Source organism: Apis dorsata, unplaced genomic scaffold (genome assembly GCF_000469605.1).
Source record: "Apis dorsata unplaced genomic scaffold, Apis dorsata 1.3 scaffold_949, whole genome shotgun sequence".
NCBI lineage: Eukaryota > Metazoa > Arthropoda > Insecta > Hymenoptera > Apidae > Apis > Apis dorsata.
The window spans coordinates 184,598-191,532 of record NW_006264058.1 but is presented as its reverse complement, the minus strand read 5'-3'; positions in this window follow the sequence as shown (position 1 = coordinate 191,532).

Below are 6,935 nucleotides of genomic sequence, written 5' to 3'. Positions count from 1 at the left end.
TCGAATCGCATTTTCGCAAACGAGAGAGCAAAAAAAAAAAAAAAAAATGGACAGGAACAAAAAGATGGAGTTTCAGATTGTGTAATTAGACGGTAATAATAACGAATCTCGGTGGGATCGAATCATAGGAGGTTAAAAGTTATCGCGGGTGGATATTAAAATGTAAATTATTTAATCGTTTAGCGTGGGTCAATGGTTGTAGTTTTATTGACATAACGAAGTATCAGATTTTAATGAGGGGCGAGCCAACTCTTCCGACTTCCCGAACATTTAACTTGCGCAACAATTTCTGGAAATTTTAACTATCGGAAAAACAGTGAAACTTTGTCGCGCTTCTCTTCCCTTCCCCTGCCTTCGCTAATAAAAACTAAACTTTACGCTTAGAATTTGCACCGCGTTAACCGAACGTTTGTTCTTGAGTTCTTGTAAAAGTTTTATGTTCCTTCCAATAAGTAGAGTCCGTCTATTTACCTTCCCTATAGTTTCAATCGATCCAAATGTTGTAGAAATATTTGTTTATATATATATACATACATATCGATAAATAAAAATTGTTATTAATCAACCATAGAAGCATATTTCTTAATAATCGTCTTTGTTCGTGAAATTTATAAACAGCTTATTTGGAGAAATTTCTCGTATGGAAATTTTTTTCTATTATTATCAATCGTTGACTTTTATTTAAACAAAGGATGATGTTATTCGAGAAAATTATCGTTTTTGAAAAGAGTTTAATTGATAGTTATAATTGTATATTTTTGATACGCTTCAATCTTACTAGAGCAGAGCTTGATCGCAAAAATGACATACATCGAAACATGATTCAGTGATAACCAACATTATTCTAATTCAAAGAATTTTCCTCTAAATTTTTCTCTAATGTCGCAAATCAGGCATTGTGATCTTTCCAATTGAATTAGAAAAGAATTTTTTGAGAGCCTCACTTGAGATAGAATCTAATTAGCAATTAATTGTGTGAACACATCTGATACGATATTCGGATCCGTCGGATACGATAATAGATAATATTTTATAACTACGCATCGTGCTTTGATATTATCTATTGTGACATTGTGAAAGACTCAACTCTTGTAACCGCATTAAATAATTTACTCGTAAAAAAAATACATCAGTCACAAGATCAGCTTCTACATATATATATCAGTCGAAAGAGCATTCGATACATGTATAGTTTATTCTAGAAAGAAGTCTCAGGGGCAAGAGGAATCATTAGGACCGCCTATCCCCACTTCAGATGCTTTCTTGATAATCCTGACACGCTATAATGGAAGAGTTATAATTTGTTACAATTTGTAAGAGTTATAATAAGTTATAATATTCAAAATTATAAAAATTATTTTCATTTATGAAGTTAGGTTAGAATAATCATCCAAGAATCTGAAGAAATATTTTCGAAATTATTAATTACTATAATATTAATATATCTATAATATATCTAATTTATACGTACAATTATCATCTTAACTACTTAATTACATTTATAAATTAAATTATCGTTACAAATCGTAATTATTCTATGTATATTAATGAGAAATAAAAAAATTTTTATACTATATCGATACGTTAAAATTCTCTAGATGCCTATGTTTAATGCATTAGATATATTTAGATATAGATCGTCATTTGGATCAGTATATGTGACAAATACTATGATAGAAACAAAAATATGTGTGAAAATAGGCGTTTCCTTCCAAATTAACCAATCCAGTCTCGCATTTCTTTCGCGTGACTTCTTTCCACCAATGAACATGCACTCAATAATCTACCACACAATATTAGTACTGTGGACGCGAGGTTTCAAGGATTTTTCGTTTCTATTTCTTTGTCTTCATCTCTTTCTCTTTCTCTTTATCTTTTTACGAAGTATCTTTAAGAAGTCGTTATTTCAAACCCAGTTGTTATTATTGTTCTAAATATATAGTTATTTAACCGAAATATTTCCGATGCTTTCTTCCTTCGAAATTAAAATTACGATTAGAAAGCAAGTCTTCGAACAAGTATTCTTTAAAAATAGAGAAAACGTTTGGATGAAATATCGTTATAATTCTCATAATTCTTGCACCGTGTTACAAGGCGAAAATCTTGCGTTGACCGTAGCAGGAAGTCGTGTATCAACGCAATGAATTTAACGTGTATCACGCATCGAGCCATTCTGGAAGCCAAATTCGATTGTTCACCGATGAGCCAACAGTGATATAGTACTCAACAGTGACAGTGCTGAGCAAGATCCGAGTTTCGTTGAATTCTCTCGATAAGTTTAACCGTTCTCGAAACAAAGCTAGACATTTTAATTAATGTAGTAACCTTTATTGAAGTATCGACTTAACATTCCTTCTTTAATAATGTTAATAGCGTTCCATTTCGTACAAAAGAATTTCAATTTGAAAATGCACTGTTTTTAGAAAATGCTTGAAAAGTGGACCAGGAAGAAGTAGTATAATGATATATATTTGATTCTTCGATTAATTCAAGAAGTTTTGCAATTGTGAAGAATTTTCGAAAAATAAAGGGACTAGTAGTAGGGACCTCGGTCGAGAAAGAAAGAAAGAAAGAAAGAAAGTTTCTCAAAGTTAATTAGAACCAGCCAATATCCTAAAACAAGAAGAAACTAAAACACGGCAGGTTAATTACAATCTTACACAGGAATAGCGAAACTAGAATTAAGGGGCTAATAAACTTACAAAGCTCAATTAAGGGTGGAAGCGGAAAGTTAAAGTAGCCCAAACGTTATGAAACTGATTCATTAAGTCGCCAACGAATAGAGAACGTTTTAACCTAATATCTTTGATAAGTTCGAGTCAAATTACTACTACGTTTATTGCATTTGACTTTTCCGCAGCAAAAAAAAAAAAAAATAAAAAAATAAATAAATAAATAAACGAATAAAATGAAAAGGAGAGGAAACCCTGTGAACGATGTTAAATAGCTTGCATTTGCGAGATGAAACGGTTTGTGAAAAATTGTGCAAGTTGTGTCAAACGTTTACATACTTTGATGATAAATTCAAAAATAAACGAAGATAATAATTTTAAAATCGTAAAATCATTTTTATCTAGAGCGAATACGCGAAACTGACGATTTTTTTTTTTTTTTTGAAATTATTCGATATTCTATATCTCGTCAATAGATGGATAAAATATTAATTCCAAGCGGATTAATAATTCTATTAAGGTGGTCCGGAGTTTGGACGCTATCAAGGTGGCATAACCTCTTAAGCTAGCGCGAGACCTAGTTACAAAGTGATAATAATTCACATAATCCATAATAACGATCCGCCAACTATATAAAGGACAAACGATTGAGGTTATTATATATATATATATATACATACATATAATCGGCGGTTGGAGCCGAGTATAAAATTACGCGGAAATTCGGGAAGATTCGATACGATAATACCATAATATAAGGAGGATAATGTACCTTAACGATCGGTCAGTGATTAACCGCATATACGCCTAGCCGATAATCTCTGCCTCGGTTCACCCAGGCCCATATGCGTACAACCGTCAAGATCCACCGTCAGAAGTGCCAACCGCAGTGCTCCCTGTCGCCTTGGTAATTAGTGGAATAGCATTCGAGTGCAAGTTACGACTCGTGGAGGGTGTTGTGGACTAGCCGTGCGCACGGACTAATCGATATCCGATCACTCGACCGATACGTCAAGTACATCCCACGCGCTCTCTTCTCTCATCCGACCAGCTGTCCACCACCACTTCCATTCCCACTTTTTCGTCACTTTTCTCTTCCTTCTTCGAATTAGGAGGAATAAGGAATTTCGACGCGAGGAATTAAACAGAATTGTATAAGAATCTTACAATATTATTCTCTATAAATGTATTTTATTATTTTCAGTACAGTATATCGTCATTATTCTAACGAAAGTTTATAGATATATCCTTACTTACTATTATTCAGTTTTAAACTTGAATTTTGATTCAAGTACGGGAAGAACAGAGTATGTGTATACTTCACATCCCACATCGTTTTCTTTTTTTTTATATATAATTATTTCGAGTAAATGGAGAAAATGGTTAAATTTGGATACAAACATAATTTTAATCGTAATATTATTATTTGGAGAGGATACGAGACGAAAGAGAACGGCTGAAATTCGAAGCGATCGAAAGAATTACGCGAAATTATAATATTTCAATTTATCGGTCGATATACTCCCTCGATCGGTATTTTCCCACACGCGCATATAGATAAGAACGCGAAAGGGAAGCGCAACAACGTTGTCGAGGTTGACGAGAGAGGAGAAGAACCAATAATTAAGTTTACCATTAATCGTGGAGGGTCAGCTGGGCTCACACGAGAGCCACGTCCATCTCGACGAGGTGTTCGGTTCCAGCCCCTCCAGAGACTGAAATCGAGGCCTATGGCTCGATTCTCCGATCCTCTACACTGCTAATTGCTCCACGTGGATTAATCGCTAGGATCTTATAAGCGGTAGTCGATTGCAGCGCGCACATGCGCCATTCACTTCGAATTCGTTTATCGCTATAAACGTATATCGCAAACTACTGTGGTAAAAAGATGATTCATGAATAAATTTCGGAAAAAGTAATTCCAATCCTCTCTTTAAGTTCTCGTTCAATTTTTCTCAGACGGAAAAAAACAAAATCGTTCAGGATTTTGATCGAAAAGTTGAAAATTAAATATTCGAAGCCCTTGGCGAGAAAATTCGCGGTGTGTTAAAAGCGTTGTGTAAATTGGATCTATCAGCGCATTTGGATGGTGCTATATCACGGTAGAAGTAGCGGGCAGAGAGAAGGAGCACCACCATCTTTCAACGTCACTACACGGCCTACTATACTCTCTCTCTTGCCCTTCCCTTCCCTTCAATCTGGCTTTAACTAGAATCGGTTCGCGAAACAACGTGCTCGAGATTGCAACAGGGATAACCCGATCCTTACTCCCCCTCCCCCTCCCCCCTCCTCCTCCCCCGATATCGTTCCCCGAGATGACCAATACATAGTTTTTATGATTCTCTCCAGTCGATCGGTTATTTCCGATTGATTAGACGCAGCTTGTTTCGATGTGATTAATTACCCCTCTCTCCCAACCGCGGAAAGATTAATCTGGAGTGCGTTGATGTGGCTCATAAAGCCAGAAATTTCGAAATCGAACGTATTATTTTCCAAATCGATTCGAATTCAGAAATTTTACTCGGATGTAAAATGCGAAATACTATTCGACTAGACTTTTTTGATTATTCGTTTTACGAGTTTTTGAATCGTATTTATTAGCATTTAAAGAGAGAAAGTTATGGATGGTAAGAGAATTATCGAATTGCACCGTTTCGTTTCGATATTCAACATTCGTCAATCGTCTTTCGTTCTTGTTCTCTCGAGCTCTTTTTCCAAAGGATGGTTATTTGAGACGCGAATGTTTCGTTCCTTTCCAACTTTCGATCGAAAAAGTTGTCGAAAGTTGTTGGTTCGCTCGACTTTTGCGACTCGTTCGCAAGAATATACATATCCAACGAATAAGGAAGGGAGGAAAATTGTGAAATTAATTCTAATTCCTTATTATAATCCAACGTATACGTATAAACGACTCGGCCGGAATTACCCTCTAATTAGAAATTTACCAGTTTACGATATTCGGTGAAATTTGTAACTCGATTGTCATTGATATAGTTGTGTCCCATTGTTCGTAGTCGGTACACCGTGTAGAGTCTGCTCAAGGAGCTCGGTATACCATTCATCACAGGCAACATAGTAGCGAAACTGTGATCCCGACGTGGTGGTCGTCGTGGTATCGTAACCGAATCTACTTGGTCCACAAAGAGCGAAATCGAAATTATGCGTAGGTAGAAGGAGAAGAGAGAAGCACGGACGAGGTAAATAAAATAACGGGGAAAAAAGTCGAAGGAAGGAAGAGAGAAAGACGAAAATGACGATTCGAAGCGATCACGAGAAAATAAATAAAATAGAGGCAAGGAAATAAAAAGAAAGGGAAGAGATATCGAAAGGCGAAAAATAACGCGAACTCTGGAATGAAACTCGAAAAAATAAAAACAAGAAAAGCATCGATAAAGTGAATAAAATAACAAAGATAAAATATAAAATAAAATAACAATTTTAATATCAGTCAAAGGAATAAGCGATCGCGAGGAAAGCATCGACGAAATAAATAAAAAAAAGAGAAAAAGAAAAAGAAAATAAACGAAGAGTAAGCGAGAGATGTAGAAAGGCGAAAAATGACGATTCGAAGCGAACTTTGTAAGCGAGAAAGAATAAATAAAACGGAAAAAAAACACAAACAAAAAGAAAGGCAAAAAATGATGATTCAAGGTGAACTCTGAGCGATCGCGAGAAAGAATAAACGAAAGAGACAGAGCGAGAATAAGAGAGAGCGAGAGCGAGAGAGAGAGCGAAAGCGAGACCGAGAAAGAGAGCAAGAGCGAGCGAGTGTGAGCGACTGAACGAGAGCGAGAGCGAGCGAGAGAGCGAGAGAGAGAGAGAGCGAGAGCGAGCGAGCGAGCGAACGAGAGAGAGAAAGAGAGAGAAACAGAGAGACAGAGTCGAAAATGACGATTGGGAAGGAAGATAGCGAAAAAGAGGGGATTGGAAGAGAATGGTCGGTGGGCCGGTAAGTCGTGCTCTTCGGACAGCTAATCCTACATTGGCAAGACAATTAACTTTGGAAGGGAGAATAGAGATCTCTTCTCTCTCCCTCCCTCTCTCATGGGCGAAGGGGGTAATATCGCGAGACATTGGCCCGCGCAAAGGGTTGCTCAGCCAGAGGCTGTTTCCACCCTACGAGGATCGCAATATCCTTCTATCCGCTTCAGAAATATCCGGATGGTGATGTCGAGGCCTCGAAGATACGATCAAACTTCTCACCGACGATTTGCGTATTTCGCTTATTCGTATAGCTCTCCGTTTAATTTTCCGTGTAGAGGT